This window comes from Passer domesticus, chromosome 4 (assembly GCF_036417665.1).
Source record: "Passer domesticus isolate bPasDom1 chromosome 4, bPasDom1.hap1, whole genome shotgun sequence".
Taxonomy (NCBI): Eukaryota; Metazoa; Chordata; class Aves; order Passeriformes; family Passeridae; genus Passer; species Passer domesticus.
This window is the reverse complement of record NC_087477.1, coordinates 26,205,772-26,231,678: the sequence shown is the minus strand read 5'-3', so window position 1 is coordinate 26,231,678 and position 25,907 is coordinate 26,205,772. Positions and strand designations below refer to the sequence as shown.

The 25,907-nt window shown below is 40.5% G+C and overlaps 1 long non-coding RNA gene across 1 annotated transcript; it reads left to right on the top strand.

The window, feature by feature from the left end:
* The first annotated feature begins 1,834 nt into the window (after positions 1-1,834).
* LOC135299953 (uncharacterized) lies at positions 1,835-16,600 on the top strand. The gene is made up of 5 exons (XR_010361796.1): positions 1,835-2,028; positions 9,964-10,048; positions 10,131-10,221; positions 11,076-11,172; positions 15,735-16,600. It is a non-coding gene; the product is annotated as an uncharacterized LOC135299953 (long non-coding RNA).
* The last annotated feature ends 9,307 nt before the right edge of the window (positions 16,601-25,907 follow it).

Here is a 25,907-nt window from a genome sequence, read left to right as displayed (position 1 = left end):
GGCCAGCACATGTCCATCCTCTTGCCCTGCTGGGTGCAGGTCTGCTCTCTCCCAAGGAGAACATCACCAAATGGATCAGCAGGTGGGGTCGGAGCGGTGCCTTGGCTGGTCTCTCCCAGGCTGCTGACAGAGAAGTTATTCCAAGGACTCGATTGGAGTCATGTCTGGACATGAACCCCCACTGTGCATGCAGATCATGGCAGGGTACCACGATCCCCTTGAAAGGCTCCATGGATAAAAGGCATGGCTGACATCCTGCTCTGCTTTTCTGCCTGATTTGGCCACCGCTTCTGAAGTCCTTGGTGTCAGTGAAGAACAAGAAAGTCCTGCTTTTTTTTTTCTTTATTTTCTTTTTTTAGTTTTCAGTCTACTTTTATCTTTTGAAATAAGGGGTTAAATGTTGACTGGGAGATTGAAAACATTTTATTTACATTACAATTTTAGAAGTTAGTACCCAAAGGATAAATTAGTTGATTGCAAGCTTTGTTGACGTGGATGTGGACTGATCTAGTCAGCCTATGACACTAGATGAGCTGTAAAGAAAAGGAAAAAAAATCAATGTTAAATTGATACACTTGTCTAAATATTTATTTTTTCATAAAGTATTTGCAATACTACTGGGAAATCATTAAATGTGGGAGATTAAATATACTGGAGGCTTACAAACTCTGTTAAAGCACAAATTAAGGGCTTGATCCTTGAAGGCTTGGTCTTGCTGGCTTCAGTGGGGATTCTTTCTATGAATAAAAAGTTCATGAGAACAAGCACAGTTTTAAAACACCATTGGGAGAATACAGCCACCTTGTCTTTCCTGATCCTGTCACACAGGAATAATAAGACCATAATTGACAAATTATTATAAAACAATCAATTTTTGCATGCATCTGTTTTATTTTCTAAACTACACGTGTGTTTTGGATTTGCCCACTGACTCTATATACATACAAATGCATAATAATGGGCTAACTGTCCATTCTATTTACATTTTTGAAACTGTGCAAAATGCCTTTCAGCTGGTTGATTTTACTAGACAGCATTATTTTGAAAGAGCATTGTTGGATTCTGGCTTGGTGAACTGAAATATTCTTGCTGCAAATAATCTTTTCTGTGAACCCTGCTGTTCCTGCCAAACTGGCAAGTTAAGGGTGAGCCAAACTCCAGTGGCTGGTACCAAAGGAAGGCATGGAAAATCAGACAACCTTGTCTTACCAAGCACAAGGATCTTCACCACCATGAGTTTTCCAGGCATTAAGCAGTGCCAGGTGTTGGGCAGGGGATGAGGGGAGCAGAGGTGCAGAGCCATGCTGCAGCTGATGGAATGCTCCTGGGAAAGATACCTTCCTTTCTCCTGCTCCACGTCTGCCCTCCCCTGTCCTCAGGGAGGACAAAGATTCTCTGCAGAGGGGACTCTGGAGTTGTCCTTCAGCTAGGATGTAAGTCTGTATTTTATTTGGTTTTGCATCCTCTTTCACATGTATGATATTTCAAGGGCAGCTGGTCAAAACACCTAAAAATGTTGAATCTCCATCTTTACACCACAACTCTGGTTAATTTTCCCCATTTGCAGAAGAACAGCCTTTTAATTAAAGAACTGCGTTGGACAGTTTGGTCGAACTGTTAATGCAGCAGCATCCAGGTGGAGTTGCCATCATGGCCATTTTCTGGTAAGTACAGTATGTGTTTACAAGTGGCTGCCTGAAAAGATGATATAATCCATTGCAGAAACTGCTCTTATGTCTGAGTCCACAGGAGGCTGGTGTCCTCTCTGTGAGAGTCTGTCCTGAAACATCTGTATTTATTCTTTCTAGGACATGGCAGTTCAGCAAGGGTTGGGTGCAGCAAGGCTCATTTGTGATCAAAGAATCTGTGGGAGCAGCAAATCCTCCATGTGGGCATGGGAGAGAGGAGAGACACACATCGCCTATCTCAGATACACAGCATTTGCAAATACCTTCTCTTAAAAGAGAGCAGTGTGCCCTGTCATTCTAATTACAAGTCAATGGGAACTTCATGGTTACCTTCCCTAAGGTAGGAAGAGTCTTTATGTAACATGCAGTTTCATCCTGAATCCGCCTGTGGCCTTTTGATTCAAAAAGACATCTCCTCTTTTTAGGCAAACTCCTCACTTGAAAACAATTAGAATATTTCTGGAAAGTAGAAAAGAGAAGTAATTTGTGCATTTGTATGTTTACACATGACAAACCTCAGAGCTGATACAAAATAAATGTAATTATTTATTTAATGTATTTATTTATTTATACAGGCAAGTTCTGAAAATATTATTAGGGTGCTTTTGAAGCTAAGCTAAACTCAAATCAAGCTCCATACTGCCATTAAGGCTTTAATTAATTACTTTGGAAACATACCTGGGCTTATATGCCAGAGTGGAGGTGTCTGCTTTTTCAAGTGTGGTGTCACAAGAGTCTGGCTAATATTTCCACAGGAGGCCAGCATCCATATATATTTTCATTGACGGAAGTGTTGCCTCCTGTTAAATGACATTTCTTGCTAATAGTTAACAGAGTATGTCTAATATCTACTAGAATGGATAATATTATTAGTTTTGAATAACTAATTAAGGTTTAACAGGTTTCTATGATTTTTTTTTAAAGTTTATATATATATTTTACTCACTTACCCTTTTCATCTCTCAGGGTCATATGCCAAAACATGACATAAATAATTAATCATAAGTTTCTATTAATCTATTATTCATTCACTTAAGTGGGGCTACAGTGTAGCAATTTCCTTTGTTATGTTTATGGGAGGGGACCTCTCTTAGGTCTCTTAGGTCAAATAGTCAAAAAAATTTTAAGGACTCCCCATAAAAAAAAATTCTCAGACGTGCCTCTAGTTCTTGGCTCTGCTGCTGGGGGGAAGGGAGTGCATGTAATAGCCAAAGTAAGCAATTCATTTCATATCCTCTTCTAAAAGGAGTAAGATTGTGTCAGCCCTTTTTGAGGAGCCCTTTTGAAATCCTTCACAATATTACACAGATGTTGTTTCGATACTTAATTCCTGTAAGCAGCAAGGGAACTTAAAGAATTAAGAAAAAGGTCTTAATATATTTTCCAGATTCTATACTAATTTATTTTTTCTAAAAACCTACTCTGTGGCAAATTCTTTGGTGAATTTTGAATACTCAAACAAGATGTTAAATTAAGCAAATTACGTAAATGTAATTACGCAAGTTCTGTAGGGTACCTGTGATGGGGACAAATCAGCGTGTCACAAAAAGGGCAGTTGTGGTTGCACATCGTTTCACTGCCTTTAACTTTAGCAGTGTTTTCTCTTATTGTGACTGTTGATCATAGGCACATGTGTAATCCAGCCCTTTACCTGTCTGGAAAATCCCTCAGCTCCTCTTGAAACAAAGGTAAAGTGACCTTTGTTAGCAGCATGCTCTATTTTCTAAGAGAACAGTTAAATACCTCAGCTTGTTGGCACACCCAGAAATGAATTGACTTGTCTTTTGGATGGAATTCAAAAAATGACCAGTGTCTGCTTCTGTCACTTTTAAGCAAACCAAAGACCAGGGCAATGTGCCATCCCCAAGCCCTCAGCTATGCCCTGGGCTTGGTATGTGAACCAGTGATTTAGTGGAAATAAGTGCAGCTGCCTCTGAAGACTGAACTCAGCCCTAGTTGAAGTCACTTCTCACCGAGAGTGGATTTGTACCAGGGCAGAGTTGCAGGGAAAAGAAGAAGTGATCAATCATATTTTCAGCATGAATGTTACTCGCCTGCTTCTGGCGATTCTTTCACGCTAACACTGCCCTGCTGGCAGCTGTTGAGTTGCTCTTTGTAGTTTCACCCCCACAAAAATGTTATCAAGATGGAGTTTTGGCTGCAGCCTCTCACAATGCCTCCTTCAACTTCTACCTCCCGGGATGTGTGAGAATAAAACCCCAAACAAACATCAGAAAACCAGGAAACACTCCATTAAGGTCTCCCCGCAAACCGCAGGGTCAGGGAGAGAGGCGGCAAGACGCGGTGCTGCGCAGGTTCTTGTTTCCACTCACCAGGCAGGGGCAAAAGCCATGGGTTTCAGTCCCAGATGTTTTGAGAGTAGCTTAGTGTCTACTGGATCCTTTAGAAAAGCTTCTGTGTGCCATCGAGCTCCTGGCTGTGCAGCTGGAGCCTGGGAGAGGCAGTGTGCTGACTGCAGTGTGGCCAGGGAGTCAGCAGCAGATGCCACTCGTGAGAAATGCTCAGAAACCAGGGAGAGAAGTTAATGCACCTCTCTCTTATTCCCATTTTTTTTTTTTTGGTTTGTTTGTTTGTTTTATAATGAAGAAAGTAAGACCTAAACATGCTGGTTTGGATCTGTTTTGCATCCAGCACTAGTTAGCTCCACTAAAACCAGGTAATCCCTGAGTTTGGAGGGATAAGTCCCACACTGAGGTCTGACACTTTTTGTCCTTGCTTCAAGCTTCCTGAGAGACCACCCTGACCTTTCATTTCTTTCTGCACTGCAGTTGAATTTGGGATAAAATGCATTGCATGGAATAATGTATATTGAATACCTCCAGGAAATATCCCTAAAAGTGAACTCCACTGTTTAGTTACTTTCCATTTTCCTGACACAAGGCAAAGACAAGACTGTGGCAAGCTACAAAATAAGTGAGGAGGCATTGTGTGCTGTGTTTCTTCTCCAGCTTATTGTCAGGAATAACAACAGGCTTTATAAGCCTTTGTAGAAACACCAGCATGATGCTGCAGGAGGGAGATTTTATTTGCTGCCAACACAGCCAAACTGGGGATTGTGAGGAGACCCAGAGAAATTACTAGAAGTGAAGAACCAAGGCAGCAGTCAGGAAAGCTGGTGCTCAGCCTCCTGGTCAGAGCAGGGCACTGTCAAGGTTCCTGCAATTTCAGACCTCGCTTCCAAAAGCCAGCCTAGCAGCCAGAACAGGACAGAAGGCAGCCACCTCCTGGTACTGTGTGAAAGGCAAATCAGGGGAAGATAAAATTTCCATCCTGAGCCTGCAAAATGCTGTGATTCTGTGAAAATGTTTGGGTCTATTGCCAGCAACACTGGAAATGCTCAGACGGGCCATTCTTCAAGCAGAGGCAAATGAACGTGCAGATTAGCAACTGGAAGAGGAGCAAGTGCAAAAATGTTCTTCCTGGCAGACACATCCACTGTATAAACACTGACCTCCCACAGGAAGAAAATAAGAATGTGGTATGGTCTTAGATCTGTGAAAAGTGGCATATTCTGATTCTAAGTAGTGCTTATATTTCTGAGCTCTTTACATACTTCTGCTGTTCCACAGTTGCTTGTACCCAAATCTCTGCTGATGGCTTTTGGGGAAAAGCATCAGAGATCTTTTTCTCTAGAGTGTGATCATGCACACATGGTGCAAGGTGATCATACTCCTCCAAGGTGCTTTGCCATCCACAAAGGAGGAGGAATAGGGCTTTGGTGCTGTTTTGTGTTTGGCTTATCTTCATCCATTCAGAAATGACTATCATTGTGCCTTTCTGCACTGTGTAAATGGGAAAACATAAACACTTGCTTTCAAACTTACAGAAGAAAACATATTCTGCCTTTAATACACAGAAAACTTCCAGTGTAAGATATTGATTTCTATTTTAATGTTTTGTGTTTTGAATCCATAGAAAAAGTATTTGAATCCATACTTGCATTACACTATCATTTGCAGTCTAAAAAGAGAAACTTCACAAAGAGTCCAGCTGTGCTATTTTAGAGTAAAAGTGCAGTAAGTCACAGGATAATCAAGTTTGATGGAATATAAGTAACTCTTTACCACCCTTCTTTACTGCATTAGCAGCACATGAGTCAGGCTGGTTTGGATTACTTTTCTTCTCATATTGATCAGTCCTTCTTCTTTTAAAATTTCTTGTGAAAAAAAAATATTCAAAGCTTTGTTCCGATTCCAATACTGTGATGTGAGGCTGGACTGAAAATTTTAAACTGTGCTGGTGTCACAGGTACTGATGTCTCTGACTGAAAAGCTAATGATAATTATTCTGTTTCAGAGAGGAGAACTATGACCCCAAATAATTTTGGGTTTGTGCCTGTTTTTCTATTGGGTAATGCATTTCAAACCCAAGAATAATAGTGCTGCATTACCTGAGTGTGTCTCTGGTCCATGATTTGGTGTTATGGCTTTCTGTTTCAGCTGAGCAGCCTGTGTTCTGACTGCTGCACAGGAGACAGAGTGCTGAGGGGTTGGGAAATGTTGCACATCTCCAGCAGTGCTCCCCTGCCATGAAAGCTCACAAGTCTCAGTGACTTAACTGGAGTCAGAAATAGGGTATGAGTGTGAAATCCAGAAATCTGGGCCTCTGGGCCTGCTGAGTTTCTCCAGGTGTTGCTGTTGCAAAACTGAATAGTACATCACTGTAAATTATCCCTTGGAAATACTACTGTATTCCACCACATAGAATCATGGTTTCATGAATTATTTTTTTCCTGTAAATAAAAATATCCACTGGTATACAACAATGAATTAATTGCAAGAAGATTTGTTTCGCACCAAAGCTGTGCTACACATGCACAAATACAGGATAAACCTTTTGTTCTATTACATGCTAATTATTTACATGGAAAATGATGAAGAAAAAGTTCACATGGGTTTTGCTGAGAAGAATTTAGAAAGGAAATATTTAACCACAGATAGACAGAAAATTCTATGGATATTTTGTTACATTTTTGGAAGAAACTGACAATTTGCACTTTGGAATGGAATTAGCATAATGACCTCAACTTAAGGAACTTGAGTGACTGTGGATCAGGCCCTCTGACACGAGAAGGTGGATTATCATCACAACAGAGTGTGTGGTCCCTTCAATGTGATGAAATATTATTGATGAGATGTAAGGTCCATGCAGCTGGAATGCACTCCTCTGGACAAAGCCCATGAAAGCCACCAGGAAAGAGCCAATCTAATCTATACAGATTGTTGGTTCATAAGCTAAAATGTGTAAAGCTGGGTTTTCATAAGTATGAGGGATCTTTTTTTCTTTTATCTGATTGCATTCATGAAAATATTTAGTCTGAAATATATATATGCAGGCATATCTAATATCTCAGGAATCTTTTGGATCATCTTGCATTATCTTGGCTGTTTGCAGCTGAACTGAGATTGCCAGAAATCCGTCTGGGCTTGATATGGCTTGGAAAGAAAATGACCCTTTAGTAAGGTCAGCAATTCAGACACAGATAACTTTTTTTCCCCCTCCGTTTTATTATTTTTCTTTGAAAAAAAGAAGAATTAAAAAGCCATACAGAAGGTAAAGCTAAAAAAGAATAGAGAATAAGTGGATATTAAACTTAACCTCCTACCTTAAAATAGTGCAGATCTTGATTAAGTTTGACGTTCTCACTTTCAGGTGATTAAAATGTTTTACAGAGTAGTGTGCTTGGGATGTGTATACATGCACATAAAGTTAAACCATGGCATGTGTGTAAAAAACCTTCCAGAAAAATTTCTATTTCTGTTAAACTTCACAAAAATTTTATGGGGGCACATGCATGTCTGCCTGCTCTGTGTTCTGGTTTTTTTCCCTTGTAAATACATTTATGGGTTATAAAACTACTAGTCTATACTAGGAGAGAATCCAGGCTGTTTATGGTAGAATTGCCAGGCGAATGATATGTTTTAGTTCCACTGTAAATTAGCTTGATGGAGCAGTAATTGCTTGCATCAGTTAGGAACGTGGGTTTATATGTTTTATGGTATATTAAGACAGTGACTGCACTTGTGCAATGCAATATGAAATTTTCCCTCAGATGAAGTCTGCCTGGCCTTTTCTGTGCTTGCTGCTGTCTATAACTAAACCATCATTACTAAGGATTTCATGTCATTCAGGTCCCATGTGAGCAAAACTTGGCTCAAATAGCATTCACATGTCACGTATTTAATATATCCATATTTCATATTTACCATTTAGCTCTGAAAGCCCTCAAAACTGGAAGCTACATGGTTTGCCAGGCGAGGAACATCTGAGGCAGAAATCCTTTTAGCTGTAAGGAGCTGAGGGTCATTCTGCTCATCTCAGGGTTTTTCCAACAGAACGTGGAAGCAAATCCTTTGCGCTGCTCACAGTGGACAGCGTGCCCTGTGTTGCCTCCCAGGTGGTGCCTTTTGCTCTGCCAGGGGCACAGCACACTGGAAACAGGTTTTCTTCTGCTCCATCCCAAAACTCTGCTATGGAGCAAAAGGAGGGGTGCTCAGTGCAGTTCTGGCAGCTGAAAAAAACCTGGTCACAGCCTAAGCAGGCTGCTGGGAGGCTGCCCCTTGTTCAGGACATCCCATTTGCTCTGTGCCTCTCTCATTTCTGTACCAGGCTGACTGGTATCACAACAGAAACCAGAATGCAGCTCAGTCAGTATCTCACACCTTCTCATTCCTGATTTTCTTCCATTACCTGCAAGTTCCATATCAGGAGAACACACAACTTTTTGATTTTTGTCTCATCTGACCACTGCTAGCGCGTGTTGTTGTGAAAATTCAGTCTTGCAGATCATATACATCCCTCTCTAAAGTGGATGAGGATACCTTTTGGAATGAAATTCTGGTGCTGGCAGCTATATTTCCAAATGAAAAATTCATTACCCATATATATTCTCTAATACTTGCTTAAATTTTGCTGTTTCTACAAGCGTTCTTGCCAGTAAATGCAATAGCTAGAACATGCACAGTAAGCAAACACAAAGAGGGCATTGAAACAGTTGAAGAGAATATGTTTATAAACTGAAATGAATATTCATTGGAAACTTTTTTAACAGTGCTCACCAGTTCTATATTGGAATACTGTGTAAAGTTTACACTCCATATAAAGAGTTACACTGTTCCCTTGTGAAATCCGTCTTCTCCACTACCTCCATATTGGATATTTGCATTTTTAGAAATACCATCTGCCAAACCCCACACAGACTGCAAGTGATTTCCTGGTTATATATTTTGGATATTCTGTGGTTAGAAAACTATGGAACCATATTACATGTCCTAGCCTCCAGAACATCTGTGAGACTGAAACCACATGAATATAAGCAAGTCAGCAGGATAAAAATGGAGATTTTTAGTTATATTGTACAGGCACGCTTGCAAAATTTTTTCAGTTTTATAAATTTATGTCTGTATATGTGTTATTTTCTTATTGTCTTTACAAATAAGTTTTAAATATTACTTTCTGCATTGGATCAAATCAGCTTCAAACTCTTCTTGCCCAAAATCTGCACTGTCTGTTTTCCCTCTTTATCCCAGGCCCTTTTGGCAGCATCCATCTAAGGAAGGCACCCAAAATTTAGTAGATGGAGTATTCATTAAGCAAAAATTGGTTTGACTTTCACTTCTGTGTTTCTTTTCTCCGCTTGCAATCAAGAAGTGAAAGGCATAAGGGTGACTGAAACCCAGCTTTTGGCAGATCTGGTTTACTATGGAAGGTGATCAAGGCATATAAATACATTAAATATAATAGGTATATAGGCATATAAATCTATCTAACTTTAAACAGAGGTTTAATGTGAACAGGGTAAGCAGCTGAATGCTGCCTGTGGAGAGCTACTGGGATATCCAGAGTTCTTCTGGTGTCGTAAGAGGTGGGGCTAGCTTTGATGTCCACTTTTCCTCCCTGAAAAATGGAGATTTTGGACCTAGTTTTGATTCTGTTGTGGCATTGCCAGGTATTCATAGAATCACAGGATGATTTGGGCTTGAAGGAACCTTAAAGATCATTGAGTTCTAATGCTCCTACCATGGGCAGGGAGATCTTCCACTAGACCAGGTTGCCCAGAGCCCCATCCAAAATGGCCTTGAACACTTCCAGGAATGGGGCAGACACAACTCTGGGCACTCTGTGCCAGTGCCTCATCACATTCAGAGTGAAGAATTTCTTCCTAATATCTAATATAAACCCTCCCTCTTTAACTTTGAAGCCATTACTCCTTGTCCATGCCCTGGTAAAAAGTCCCTTTCCATTTCTCTTGCAGGCTCCCTTCAGGTACTGGAAAGTGCTCTCCATCCATTCCATGTTTTTCCTATGTTGGAGGCCCAGGGCTGGGCACAGTACTCAAGGTGGGGTCTCATGACAATGGAACAGAGAAGGGGAATCACCACCTCTGCCCTGCTGACCATGCTGCTTTTGATTTGCCCTTAGTGAAGCCTTCTTGACTGTCTCCTCATCATTTTCCATGTGCTTTAGCATGGTTTCCAGGAGGATCAGCTCCATGATCTTACTGGACACTGAGGTAAGGCTGACCAGCCTGTAGGTCCCTGTGTCTTCCTTACCTCCCTTTCATAAAATGAGGGTTATCTTTGCCCTATTCCAGTCAGCAGGAACTTCACTGAACTGCCATAACTTCTCAAATGTGATGGATTGTAGTTTAGCCACTTCTTCAGTCAGTTCCCTCAGGACCTCTGGATGCTTCCCATCAGGTCCCATGAACTTGTGAACCTTCAGGTTCCTTAAATGATCTCAAACCTGAACTTCTTCTGCAGTGAGCAGTTCCTCATTCTCCCAGTGCTCTCTGGTGAATACTGAGTCACAAATGTTGTAGAATATCACGTTTTTCCCCATATCCCAGATAACAAGGTGTCCTGTTTCCTAGTGGAGAAGGCTCACATTTTCACTGGGAAAATTTAATTCTATCAGGCTTTAGCTTTCCCAACCTGATCCCTGGCTGCTCTGATAATGTCTTTGTACTCCAATGGGACTACCTGCCCCTGCTTGCACCCTCTGTAGGCTTCCTTTTTGTGTTTGAGTTTGCCCAGGATCTCTGTTCATCCATGCAGTCCCCTGGCATTTTTGCCTGACATTCTCTTGGCTAAGATGCATCTCTCCTGATCTTAGAGGTGGTGATCCTTGAATATCAACCAGCTTTTTTGGGACCTTCTTTTCTCCAGGGCTTTGGCCCACGGTGTGGTACCAAGCAGACCCCTGAAGAGGCCAAAGTCTGCTCTCCTGATCTCCCTCCTTGCTGCCCTAAGGATCTTGTATTTCACTTGTGAAGTATTTGCTGCTTTGACTTCCTCATTTATGAGACTTGGATAATATTTATCTATTCTACAAATCTGCTGGGCTCAGTCTTTTTTTATGTCTTAGGCACTGTTGGACAAACGGTGGTTGTGCTGCTGTGTCAGTGGATCATGTTATGTTTTGGAGACCACAAACTGGTAAGACAACTGAAAACCTTAAAAAGGTAAGTGCATGTAAGGAGTCCCATCCTGCTACATAACTTAGAGCAAAATCACTATAAAAATATATGTCTCATTAAAGAATGAAGGAGCAATCTAGGGAAAGTAGCAAAATATCTAAATGTTAAGAACAGGTTTGATACTCTCATTTGTTTCTGGAAGCATTTCGGAAAATGCCATTGGGAGGCAGATCACAGAGGCTTTAGAGAAGGCTGCTGTAATTCATTAAAACAAAGGATCTGCACCTACAAACATGAATATTAGTCATTACACTAATGTGATGGGAGTCTCTGGAATTTTTGGTGGTTTTACAGGAGACCTTGAGCTCTAATTTTGTCATGACTAGTTTGCATGGTCATGCCTCTGACCACAGAATTGTTCATAAAGCCACTATGGTCTCTCAGTTTCATTACAAATATTGCAGAGAAGTTGCCTTGTTTAGGACATTTTTTTTTAAAGTTACTGTCACAGGTATATGTTCATATATACACATGTATATATATATGAGAGTGAAAAAGATTCAGGATTTTTGGCTTATGTATATACAAATAATGACTATATCTATTTACATACAATCTTTTAAAACTATTTCATTTTTAATATCTCTGGGGCAGATGATTATTTATTATAATAATAATGTAGCTGTAAAAAGAAAGATAGCAGCCTGCATAACTGGATTTTAATTAAATGTATTTGTTTCTTGAAAGAAGTTTAATGTAAAATGTATTTATGCATATTTTGTATTCATATATGTTTGTGCATCCATACAAATATTTAAATATATAAATTGAATTGCTTGTAGTGGGAATGCTATAGCATACAAGATGAAGCTTAGTTTGGCTAAGAAATTAAGTACCTCCACTATATATAAAGGTTTCAAAACCAAATTATTTCTATAAGTTTGTTGCCTTTATCAAAAAGAAGTGTGTGAAATATGGCTCTACTAAAGTCCATGGCAAATCTCCCACTGTCTTCAAAGGGATCTGTATTTCACCCTGCGTATTTTCTCAAAGAGAGTTGCCAATAACATCTGCCAGCTGGAGATCCAGCTAGATGTGGGTTAAGACAAAAGAAATGTGTGTCAGCATTTCACTGCATGACAAAGGGGGAAGGCTTTGGAAGTCTGCTGTGGCAGATTAGCACACAAAATGTACTTTTTCCTTTAAAACAAAACAGGAGGAAACACTTGCCTGATATTTCTGTTTTGGTGCATCGTTGTAGGCGTGACCACATAAGGCACAGCTGTGAAGTGAGGGTCCCTCACCTCAGCTGCCAGGTTTAAGAATGTTTGTGGTCCCATTTCCCTTGAAATCTCAGCCCTGCCCCCTCTGGAGATTCTGTGCCTACTTTTCTGGTTTTTACTCTCTAAAATTCCAGGGTATGGCCCTGCTTCCTTCAGCTTGATACTTGAATCATCACTGAGTGAGGCGGTTTGTGGCCCACAACCCCTTCAAAACCACTCCATGGACTCAGAGAAAATCATCCTTTCCTAGGAGAAGTCTCTCTCCTGGCCCTATTAGAAGTGCTGTTACTTCAATTATCTCCAACACTATTCTTTAAGGAAAAAAAATAACATGTAACCTTAAGCTGGAGAAGCTGGCACTGCAGTAAATGTGCTTTATCTAGAAAGGGCAACCTCTGACACCCAGGTTGGAGGTCTGAATTTGCAAGGTCCCTCCTGTGTGTTCATGGACAATACTGATGGTGGCTTCTGTATATTTTCAATTCAGTGTCTTTAAAATTCTACACAGAGGTAATAATAGCTTTATAATATTATTTTTCTGATTAGCAGGCAGCACATGGGTAGGAAAAATTGGAAAGTGTAAAGTCTGTATTCCTGTGGGCCATGAATTAAAAATGAAAACCACAGGTGGTTTGGGTTTTCTGCTTCTAAATGAAATCATGATGACTGAAGCTTAGCCAAAACCAAAATATGGCTGCTCATGGCCATTTTTTAATAAAAGTCCCTCAGATTTGTTATACACTCCACTGAAAATCTTTATTCCTAGCATGTTAGTCACCACAAGTGCCTTGCCCAGAATGAAGTTTCTCATTTTACTGGTTTTAAACTTTTTTTTTGCTTAATATTCCTAGCATTTTTCAAACACAGTACTTTCTTTTCCAATAGGATATATCTCTGAGATTGCCTTCTGTATTACACCCTAAAACACCTTTAAGAGAGAAATCTTTGTCTTCTAATAAACACTATAATTATGATAGCCTAAGAACCTTGAAGTCATGCAGCTAAAGCATTACAGTGATAAGAATTAATTATTTTTATCTTCTCTTTATGCTATCAAAAGATGTTTTGCTTAGTTCATTCTGTCAAACATTTAATAAGATTAATCATTTTCTGACCCTGGAAACTCAAGCACTTCAGTGCATTGAAAAAATGATCAGGCATATAAATGGAAAAGATTTACACTATTTATCGTGACCAAGAAGAGAGAGATCCATGCAGCAACAAATATTCAAGCTATTGCTCATCATTATGAATAGTAAACTGTAGGTCTTAGAGGGTCAGACAAAGGCAAGTATTGACTTATTTAATCATATTCCAACATAAAAAAGTAATCAAGAATTAACTAAGTAATAATCCTGCTTAAGCTAGTTAAAAAAAATTAAAATCGCTAAGGCTATTGGAACAATTCCCTGCAGGAAAAAATCTTTGTGCATATTCCCCCTTCCACTTCATAATTTCTACTTATTTATTTTATTAACACATTATTTAAAAACTCCTAGGAACAGACTTAAAGAAGACGTTGCAAGTTTCTTTTTGAAGTTTTCTCAAAAATCGTTAAGTTTCTAAAAATTGCCCAAGAAAGTAAATTACATCCAAACCATAAATGAACGAGAAGCCTGAAAGTTGGAAACTGGCAGCGTTTACAAGATGACTGCCTTTTTTTACATCTACTCAGTAATAGGAACTGAGTAAGAAAAATATAAGCATCTTTCTTCAGAGAAGTGCCAAACTCCATCCCTCAGAGCAGTGAAGATGAGACTTGCAAGTGCTCAGGGTACTTAACCCTTGATCACAAGTGTGGGCCTTTGACATTAGACACACTGACTTGTTTTATTTTGATTATAATATTATCTACCTAAATGCTGTAAGAAGGTTGTCATTTTCCTAGATGCTAAATTCCTAAAGAGCAAATTTTATCTGGAGAATTCAAAACCATTTGGATCCCTGTGTCTGTTTGAATGTTTGAGGCTCTCCTAAAGCTTCCCCTACTTCTCTCACATCCTTGCTAGTTCTAATTACTTTTTCCAGCAGTTCTAATTCTTGGCAAATCAACCAGTCTAAGACAACCCCAGGTATACCGATAATACAAAAAGATTTCTGCATGCCATAATTTCTAAATTTTTCAACCACCTTCTCCACCCTGGTGATGCTGCCAATCCAACCAATTGCTGAAAAATATTCCTGTAGCTTTGGCTTAAACTCTGAACAGAGCCAGTTCAAAAACATGAGCTATATACCAAGCTTGTTCCACTGTCTGACATAAAATTTAAAAAAAATAAAAATCAGTGTCTGCTATTTTTGTAGTGAGTGTAAGACCTTTTTTTATACATAGGTGCTGCTTTGGAGCTTCTTAGATGTTTCATAGGAGAGAGGAAGTCAGGGAAAAGTTCTAATTGCTCATTGTTATACCTTCCTACAGCAGTGCAGAAGAGGTGTTGGCCTTCTGCAAGTGCTTTGCTCGCATCGAAAGCTCTGCCCTCAGCCATCAGTGAGGAAGTTTCAAGACTTGTAGATAGAAAGGAAATATTTTACCTGTGGTGGAGGCAATGACAAAATATTTTTTGAAATTCTTTCCAGGGTTTAAAATCAATAAGTTCTGCCAAACTTGAGCCTTCAAGTCTCCTTTGCTTTTTAAAAATTAAAGGAGCTTCCAGCAGGAAAAGGTAGGCTTAGAAAACTGACTTTACCTTCTAATAAATAATTTAAAAAATCAGCTAAAATACCCTAACATTTTTTTAGATTTTATTTTAAACCACAATAATTTGCAAGGAAATGTGTCTGGAAAAAAAAAAAAAAGAATCAGCAGATTCATGTGGATTAATGATAAACCACTGTTAGAGTAAGGAGTGGGATTTTCCAAATACTGAGTTGAGTTCTTTTTATTTATTTCTGGTAATTGAATGCTTAGGTATCAAAACTGACATCAACAGTTTCTCTCTAGGAAAAAGACAAAAGCCCTTGTTTTTAAAAAGTTTGAGTTTCATGAGTTGAGACTTTAGGAACCATCAACTAATGAGAATCCCTGACATCATGGGAAGTGGCAACCTTGTACACTTTGATTTAAAAATATCCTGTCACTTAGGAATGTAATGAAATTTTCAAGATATTTAAAAGTTCTCTAACTTTTTGTCTTGTGTCTGTAAGAGAATAAGAAAATTTTTTATATAGGATTTGATTGACTGAGTGTGTTGATAGATGATGTTGTTGGAGGTTTATGTGACTATATGTGGATTGTATAATTTTGTGTTTTAACTATACTGTATATCTACTAACATATGTATTTTTATGTAGTGAGTAATACTGTAACATATGTTCATGTTTTAGTACTTTGGAGACAGTTCAAGTGAAAAGGAAATGGGATTTTATATCTCCTGGATGTTTATTTTGACCTTTACATGTTCTTCAACAAACCTGAGAGGTTGCAGCTAGCGGGCAGAAGCAGTCGTGTGAGTGATGAACTGTCTTGCTTCCAAATCTTACAATAATCAGGATTCAGTTTCCAGTGTAATGGTGTTACAGGCAATTATCCTGAGATCCTGTACATGCTGATGTTGGCTGGACTTGGCTAAAACCTGGCACACACCCATTCCCACAGTACCCTTGGCTACAGAGCAGGTTCCGGGACTTGCTCCTGGGGCAGGACCTGCAGGGGCACCAGCCTACCCATCATGAATAACAGGCCAAGAAGTTTTAAAGCCTCCTCTCCATCCTCAGGGTGTCAGACAAGGAATCCAGTCTTCTATTTCTCATCTGAGCTCCAAACACCCCCAGCTCCAGGAGCTTTGCCATCTCTGATACTTCAGCAGAGGAAACACAGATCAAATGGGCTATGACATCAGTAAACCTCTTTTCCTGGGAATTTTTGATGGCAGCGATAAGGGTAAAGGAAGACCTTCCTTGACAAGAAAGTCATTTGCTCACTGAAAGGCACATTAGAAGATTAAAACCACTGCAATCTATGCTTTAAATAAAATGCCAGGCTTTCCTTGCAGTCAGTGGTGCAAGAGTTTCACTGTAGGGACAGCTTTGTTTTGGAAATGAAGGAAGAATGTCCTTTCAATGCTTTCTCTGGCTGCTGCCACCTCCCTCCCTTGTCTTATACCCAGCATCTCAAAGCTGGTAGCTGTGCACAGAAATGTTTGATGCCATCAAGTAAATATTGCCAGGACAGGGTTGCACTAATGTTATTGTTCTTCCTTATCCTTTTTGAGCAATCCATGATATCTCCACCATGATCCCTTAAATTTGTCATAAATTTCCTTTCCTTTTAGGCCTCCCCTTTTGATTTAACCCAATGCGGCGTGTACATGTGCACATATCTGTTATGAGACAAGGCAGGTAAAAATGGGTTAAATTGAAGTGTATGTAATGTTTATTTTTTATAGATGTATATTCCATTGACTCCCTGAAGCCTTCAGTGTGCAATTTGATTGACATTAACTTTTACAGTCAATTGAGCTGTACTGGTTTCCACTTGCAAAGTAAACAGCTGCTATCGTTATCTAGTTCAGGCTTTGGACAAACGTTCTAGCACATAAATAATTTTTGACTAATTTTTTACTTCAGCTGTAACTTTTAATTAATGTCATGACATATTTTACAAAAAAGCCTTAAAAAAACCCAAACCCAATAACAACATAATGAAATAGTTATTGATCTCATTGAACAAATTTCTATAAATGTTCAATTTAAACAAATGTGATTTTTACATCTCTTGTTCTGATTATTAATGACATTGCTAATACTCTCCTGATAGAAAGAGCACATTTTTGATTTTTCTAGCATGAAGGGAATACACAAGGCAATGTCTCGGCTAGCACAGTGAGAAAGGATTTATCACAAGAAAACAGAAGACTTGCTGTTCCTTCAAAGTTCAGATCAATCTGTTTAATAATTTGCTATACAGTGGAAGCCGCGATGCCAATTAATTAATTACTCATTGCATATATTCCTATCTGACATGGATATTCCTACCTGACATGGATTTCCACTACTGAGTCCCCGGGAATAACTAAGATTGGCACTATGTGGGGGACTGTTCTCCTCCTGTGGAAATCATCTTCTCACACGCATTAGGAGCTGCAATTTAACAAACACGGCAACATTTTTGCTTTTGGCCTAGAATTCTCTGCATTTCTACTACATATTAAAGAAGGATTAAAGTACTTTACATCCTGTAATTAAAATTAAGCTTGTTGGCTGGTTTTCACTTAGTTTTGTGAGACTTTTCTGCTTAATGCTGGTGTGGTTCATAGGAAAGGAATTACTCACAAACAGCCATGCAACCATATCTACAGTACCAGTGTTTTCCAGCTGGTTACAGCTATAACAGCCTATGCCAGGAGGAGAGGCTGAGTGATGTACCTGTGTCTGCAAAAGCCCTTCTGCTTCTGAATTTGTTGTAGGAAAGTTGCACTTCAACAGCTGGTGATTATATTTTTCAGGGTGGGTAGGAAGAAGCTGTCCCTGCAAGCATCAATTATATCATGGCAAATAGTATCGACCTTGTATCATATAGTAATGCAAACCTGAATGTGTCTTGACCTGGCCTTAGGGAAGCACAGAAAGCAGATGAGAAGTTGAAAAGTATTTTTTGTGACACAGTAGAAAAAACAAAGGGAATAGCTCTCTGAAGTAATCCTTATTTCACTTGTTCTGTCCCAAAGTAATCTTTGATTACTTTGATTACTACTTACCACTATGAGCAATCCAGCTCCTCTTCTTTTGTTGAAGTTCTGCTCCTGCTTTGTGATCTGGAAGCTGTGCAGGTTGTTCTCTGCCAAAATATAGGAAACAACAAATGGGATGAGGAAAAAAAGCAAATGCAAATTTCTTCTGACACTCTGCTCAAAATGGTACAGTACTATAGGGTTCTGTCCATCACAACAAATACAGAATTAGCAGAAATCAACAGAATCTATGATATTTGCTAATTCTTTCCTTCTTCCATCCAAGGGGACTTCCTTTATAGATCTCAGTATCTAGTGTCATGAAAAAATCAAACATTTTCTTTCCCTATGCTACATTAAGGACTGCAGTTCAAGCAGTATAAACCAAGAAAAATCTCCCTTAAAGAGAAATTATCAGAAAAACATTTCTTAAAGATATCAGCCTTTGAGGAGATTTGTTTTCTCAGGTTCAGGCTATGATGCTCAGGAGCCATGATCCCTGGGCCCTGTGTGAAGGTGGGAAGCTCTCTCTAACTTGCTCACAGGTTGTCCCTGACTGCTTTTGGAGTGTGCAGTCATCCTGTCCTCAGGTCCTATTCACTGTGAGGAGAAAAGCTTCACAATCTGCATTAAAAAATGTGGTGCCCTATTAGTGTTACTATTTTCCCATCCATGCATCTCTTGTTTTATTTGCTGTAGGTAATCCAAAGATAATCCTGGGCTCGTGACAGCTCTTGTCTTCACCTGTCCAACCCCAGCCTCTTCTCTAACACACAGTCTGGACTCTGGTCTCAGTTTCCAGGGCAACCACAAAATCCTCTGTCTATCCTTCAGATCCATCATCTAGGTTCACATTGCTTCCAGGATTCCTTCAGGGAAGGACTTAAGGTCTAAGTAAGCCCCCTGTGCTGCCTGGTCCTTGCAGACTATAGGGAAAGAGGATCATTCCTCAAAGCCTTGTGGCACCAGTGCTGTGACAAAGGAATCTCTCACCGTGCCTGAGCACCAATTCACCATGATTTTTGTCACTAAGAAAGCAGAATCACCAATGGAATAAGCACAGGTTAGAAATGACCCCAGTGACACCCCTGCAGTGTCAGTATTTTCTAAACCAAATCTGGCACCGTTCTCATAAAATACTTGTGAAGGACAAGAGAAAGCACAGCTAGCACTAAACCAGCAGTATGATATGCAGTATTATAAGGCTGAACAGCAAATACATCACTGAAGTCTTCCAGAGGTTCACAACATTTTCAACTTCTCTTCCTTTAATTCTTGTCTTTCCTAGCATGGGTGTGTTTTGCACTTGGATCAAATTGATCCTGCCTGAAGGCTGGGCAGAACTCACGCACTCTGCCTGAGAGATGATGTTACAGTAGCAGAGAAATGAACAATTTCTTTGCTCCCTACCAGAGGGGAATACATGTTTCCTCATGCATTAGTGTGCAACAGATATGGTCATGAGAACATGGGTTAAGAATTGGACAGCTCTGGGAGAGTAATTTTGTGGAGAAACACTGCATCATAAATGTCAAAAACACTCTTACAGGAAGATAGGTTAAAAAACCTTAATTAAAAAAATGTGTTGTCTCACAGGAGGTACTGAACAAGGAACTGGGATTACTATCAATGAATATCCCCATCAGGACTTGCTCAGGTGGGTGGGTGTGAGAGCTGGTGATCCCTGTTTCTGTCTCCACATCCCCACTGGAAAGAATGAAAATGTGTTATGGCCAAGACCAAGACCATCTGTGACCACCTGTCATCATGTTGTCTTGCACACTGTCCACAGTTTTGATGTAGGGGAGACAAAAAGCCCAGCACTTTTTTCTTTTTTTTCATTAAGATATGACTTGTTCTCAGTACCAGAGCTATATGAGTTCTTCCATAAAGTAGAAGTACCTAAGAGTAAAAATAAAAACAAAGGTTCCTGAGTTGAAGCATCAGTGATGTGAGGTCCAGTCTGCACTGGAAGGCAGCCTCCACATGTGAGGTGCCCACCTATCCCCTCTATAGTAGACAGCTTCGGCAGATGTGTAACCAAGAAACCAAAACAACACTCAAAGCATGTACCAAAGCTTGTAAGAGGTTGCTTTGAAGCAGAAGTAATCAGAGACACCATTAGAAAACAGGCAAGCTTTGTTTTCCTCTGCAGGAGATGGCAGAAACAGCAGAGCCGTGTGATTTCCCAGTGCTCTCCCTGAGTGACAAAACTGCAATTAATGGGCAAGATGCTGCCTGTGTGGGTGACCCTGTGCTGTAGTGCTGGGGAGGAGGATGCTCCCACCTTTCAAACAATTCTTTGTAGGAATGGAGAGCAATTAAGTGTCTCACAGTGAAGGAAGCTAAGTGACAACAACGTGTATAGCTGGGAAGTTGTTTTTTCAAAAAAGAAAAACAAGTTTTTACAACCAGTGACCTGGCATCAAGATTTGGAACTACCTGCTGCTGTGACCAATGACCTTTCCAAGATGATCATCTCTTAGGAGAAGAACATGGTAGCAGGGCTGGAGATCACCTGGAGCTGAGGGTGGATGGAGCATCCTTGGAAGTCAAAGGCACCACCTGCAGGGGCTGGGGGAGGCTGTAGCATAGCACTGCTCCCCTGCCACCACAGCAGGCCTCTTCAAAAGCATCCGAGGTGGCTGAGACAGCTCCACAGCCCTGGGTGATCTCAGAGTACAACCCACTCTTGAGGGCCACATTCACAGTCAGCCTCGGAGGTGAATCTGTTTCAAAAGGATTAAAGATGTTAATTAATGTAATTATCCCTTTTAATGTAGGCAGACATGGATACAGACTCCTCTGAGCCAGAAATGCCGTCATGGAAGGCGTGTCTTTGCTCAGTGGTGGATTTTTGATGTAATATTCATGAACCTTCCCTATCCAGCAACATGATCTCAGCATGGTGACCACGCTCTCCAGACCACAGGGCTCAGTGGTGCAAAGGCAGCAGGAATGTCTCAGACTGATCTCCTGGATATTATCACAAACAAACGGCTTCTTTTGCCACTTCCTGGTGAAAACAATCAGTCTAGAAGATGTTAGGTGGAATGTCTAGCAAGGAGACTTAGGAAAGAAAAATCTATTTTTTGTATTGGTATCTCTAAACTTGTGTAGCTGGAGTATGTAGGTCACCAGAAGCTGAGCTTCCATAAAAGGAAAAAAGCATTAGATATAAGTATATAATTTTAAGAAAAAACCAACTTATAAGTAGGTAGACCATAAGATCCTCCATCCTGGTTCAAAGCAAAGGTCAATCTATCTCCAGTCTTGCAGGGTTGTTGGCACACACAGAGGTTGCTTTAAGTGATAATTTCCACACTATGGTTTGCAATTTATTTGAATTTGTCCTTCAGCTTTTTCAGGATGAGTACCATTTTTCTTAATAGAACACTTTTCACTTTTTCAAAATTAAAAAAAAAAGCCTTCTCCTACAGATCCAGTTGGAATCAGGTCCTTCAATTCATTTCTCCCAGAGTTCAGCTTTGGTTTGGGAGCCTGCGTGACTGACTCTACAAAGACAAGTTTCAAATAAAAATAATTCATGTAACATTTCTGAGAGTTTTATTGTCACCAAGAACTTTTCTTCTCTCAGATCTGGTATTCACCCCACTGACTTTCTGACAGACTTCCTGCTCCTGAAATATTTGAAAAAGGTTTTATTATTAACTTTTATTCCTTTAATGAGCTCCTTTAATAAGTTTCTCCTTACTAAATTGGCAGGCCTTCCTGAGGTTTAACATTTAACCTGTCAGGATTTATGCGCCTCTCATTTTTGGGATGTGATTTGTCTTTACTGAGGCCATTTTTACCTGTAGCCACCTTTCCTCTTCCAGTGGCAGACTGTGAGGCCAGGTGTATCTTGGGTACACCAACACCAGGTATAACATCCTCACTAGGCAGCTGCTGTTCCCTCACCCCACCTGGAATTCTTTTCATCTCATGTGTCATTCAGAAAACTAAAAAAACAGCCAAACATGTCTGGATTTTTTATTTTTTTTTTTAATACTATAATAATGATAAAAAAATGTTCCAGGTTGGGATTTTGCATTCTGAGTTTCAGTGTAGAGTGAGTTTTTATGACTGAGTTGTAAACCCCCTAAAATATGGTTTTATAATGGAAATGCTGACACAACCTTTATACAGCCCCAGCCATAATTTTAGATGATGTAAAAGACCTTATATAGAAAGCCAAGATAAGTGGATTTCTGCTATAAAGAGTGAGGAGAAGATGAGAAGTGCACCTTTTAGCTAAGTATTTTCATTCTTTGTTTTAATTTTGACCAAAGAACAAATCATATATCTAGGAGAGCAGGATTTTATAGACATACTTCATGTTTGTATAAGACTAAATTATGTTTTTAATCTTTCTAGTTACCTAAAGTAATTCTTCCAGGAATATCACTGTTTCCCAAGGCAAAAATCAGACTTATGCTTGCTATTGATAAATAGGCATTTTCAAAGGAATTTTATTAAAAAAACTGGAGGATAACACTGGAAATACAAAGGAGTGTTTTCAAATAATACAGCACTCAGAGGAAAGTGTGTTAGAAGTAACAGACTGGATATAATTGAAACTGACCTCATAAAATCTACAATGTATTTTTGTGATGCTTCTTTTCAAGGTCATTTCAGGACAACTGAGGATCTGGGAAGTAATGATACTCATCACCAAACAACACTCAGAGTTTATTTCAGCTATAGATCTAAAACTCTGGATATTTACTTAATGGTTATGTGCAATATCAGAATCCCTTCAGTTGGAAAATCACCATGATAACAACAGAAAATATTAGAACAGGTTACTCTTGTGATTTTCTGTACTTCATTCTTATTTCAAAGTAGATTTTTTTCTAAAAGCAATGTTTCAGTTAAATATTTCAGTTTATTTTCTTCTTTATGTAATCTTTTATTTAAATTCATAAGGATAGGAAAGGCAAAAGGAAAATGTTTAGGCTTTTCGCTAACGTAATGTGCAAGTTAAACTTCAGACCTTGGATTGCACTGTACTTCTACATTTACCATCATCTCAGTTTTGGGGGCTGTTCAAGAACATATTGAAAAAAAATATCTCTTTTCACTTAAAACTATTCAGTTTTAAATACATAAAATGTTTTAATAGCAACCTATAAATTGATTTACTTGGTCAGATTTGTGCCTCAGTGACCTTTTCAATGCTGCAGCTTTTCATTGATATTTGAGAGCAGAACCAGCTGTGAAATATTGACTGTCCTTATCTTCCTGACACCACAGTTTCTGTCATCAGCTGGGTGGAATTCACATCCTCTGCATTACAGAAGACCTGAGCTGCTGATCCAGCCTCCACTGGCCGCGGGGTTTGCAGAGCATTTTGCACTCTGCCTCCAAGGGTCTTGCTGAAATAAAGGAGGGACTTCAAACTTGAGGCAGCTGAGCATTTGTTTGCCTTGGCCTGAGCAGGTCTTCCCCAACTGCAGCGATAAAAACACAGGCAGGCTTCAGAGAGGAAGAAATGGAGGCACAGAGAGATTATGTCACCGCCTCCAGACTCTGCAGGAAATCTGCGGTGGGGCCAACAATAGGACTGAGGTGCTCGACTTCTGCACCTCAACCACAAGACCTTTTCTTTCTTCCTCAGGCTTAGTGTCACCAATGATGTCACTGCCACAGTGGCTAGGGAAGAAAGTGTTGCAATGTGCCAATCAGCTGCTCTCTGGTGCAGACTGGAGACCAAATACTTCTCCACAAATGTTCATCCAACCTCTGAAAATTTAATTGAGGGCTGCGTATGTTGACTGCAAGCACGATTATTTGCTTAAAGAAAGACACATAAAAGAAAATGTTTATTCAAATTAGAACAAACTATTTTCTTCCTTACATTTCATTTCTTAGGTTTTGAAGCAAACAGATACTAATACAAAACCAAGGTTTTTTCCTTGGTTTCAGCATACACTTTTGTCGTGGGATGACACAAGCCCTTAAAAGGCTGGCAAAACAAGCCCTTAAAAACACCTTCACCACACCCCTCCCTCCTTCCCAGCTCCACCTCGTATTCCAGTGGCATAAGGAGTCAGGGAATGGGGGTTATGGTTATGGGAAAACCTGAGGCTTTTCTCACTGCTCAGGGAGAGGAATTGTTCCCCTGCTGCACCGTGGGGTCCCTTTCAGGGAACGCAGTGCTCCATGAACTTCTCCAGTGAGAGTCCCTCTCAGAAGCACCAGCTCTCTGCAAATGGCTGCAACTTGAGTCCCTCCAATGGATAACAGCCCTCCCAAAACTGCTGTGGTGTGTGTCACTCTTCCACAGGATGCAGTCCTCCAAGGACAGGCTGCTCCAGCCTGGAAGCAGGGCCCTCTCTCTCCACCAGGTCTCCCACTGGACCAGAGCCTCCTCCAGGCTCTCCCAGTCTGGCAAGGGCACCTCCCCCATGGGCTGTGGGCAGATCTCTGCATTCCCTGTGGATCCCCATGGGCTGCAGGGGCACGGCTGCTTCACCTTGGGCTGACCCCGGCCTGCAGGGGAATCTCGGCTCCGGTGCCTGGAGCACCTCCTGCCCTTCCTCTCCACTGACCCTGGTGTCTCCCTGTTGTCCTCACTCCACTCTTCTCTGACTGGAATTACAATTGTACCATGACCTTTCTATTGAATTCTTCTTAAATGATTTATCACAGAGGCATTACCACCACCTCTAATTGGCCCAGCCTTGGCCAGCAGCATGTCCATCCTCAGAGTCATCAGGGATTGGCTCTGCTGGACATGCTGGAAGCTTCTGGCAACTTCTCACAGAAGCCATCTCTTTTAGTACCAAAAAACAGGCCATGCAAAACTAATAAAACTTTCAAAAGCAAATTTATTGCCTCTCTGATTTTGAGTTAATCATAAAACATTCTCATAAGGAACAAATGTTCCTGTACAGAAGGATGCTGCAGTCACAGCAGAGCCCATGCCCAGGGCTGGCAGTGCTGAAGATGCACACCTGACTCTGGTCCCTCCTGAAACTGTGACACCATCAGCACTCCCTGGCTGCTCTGCTGCCTGCCAGCACTCCTGTGGAGCTGGGAGAACAGCACTGGGGCAAGCTGGAGTTTGTGACTATGACTGAAACCTGCAAGGGGCATCAGAGGTGAAATTACTTTGAAGCAGTGTAAGTTGGGGTGAAACTCAAAAGCTGATGAATTCCTTTTGGGCAGCTCTGCGTGAAATTCTGTGCGAGGTCATGAAAACTGACTATACATTTTTATTCAGCTGAAGACAGAGAGAGCTGTCAGGTTGCTGCTCCTGAAACATCCAGGTGTGAAGTGAGAGCTGCTGTCAAAGTGTTTACAAAGAGCACCAAAAAAATGAGTAATTATGAAAAGCAGTCAAAAAACCTCTGAGGGTTGCGCCCCTCACAAAGAAGGTAAGAACCTAGGTTCATATGGACACTGAAGCATTTGCTTATACTTTGAGATTCTAAAAAAAATGTACAGTTGGCTGACACTACATCATCAGGCAAGTGTTATCCAAAAAAATTACAGAAAAAGGCGAAACTGTTAAAAGCTCTGGGTTATGTGCTAATGTTGCAGGTTTTGCAGAAGACAGACCATAGATATTTCTGACAAAACTAGATTACTTTTCTACCAATGAGCATGCATTCATTTGCTGAACCAGCGGACCGGGGAATTACAGCGGCCCGTCAGACGCAGCCCCGCGCTCTGCTCCGCTGAGGCCGCGCGCTCCGCTGGAGCCAGCCGCGGTGAGCGCGCTGTTGCTCTGGCAAGGCACCGAAACTCTGTAACTCTGCACTCTAGGAGGGAAACTCGCCTCTCTCTGCCACTCACAGAGGCTAAGGAGAAAGGGTTCTGC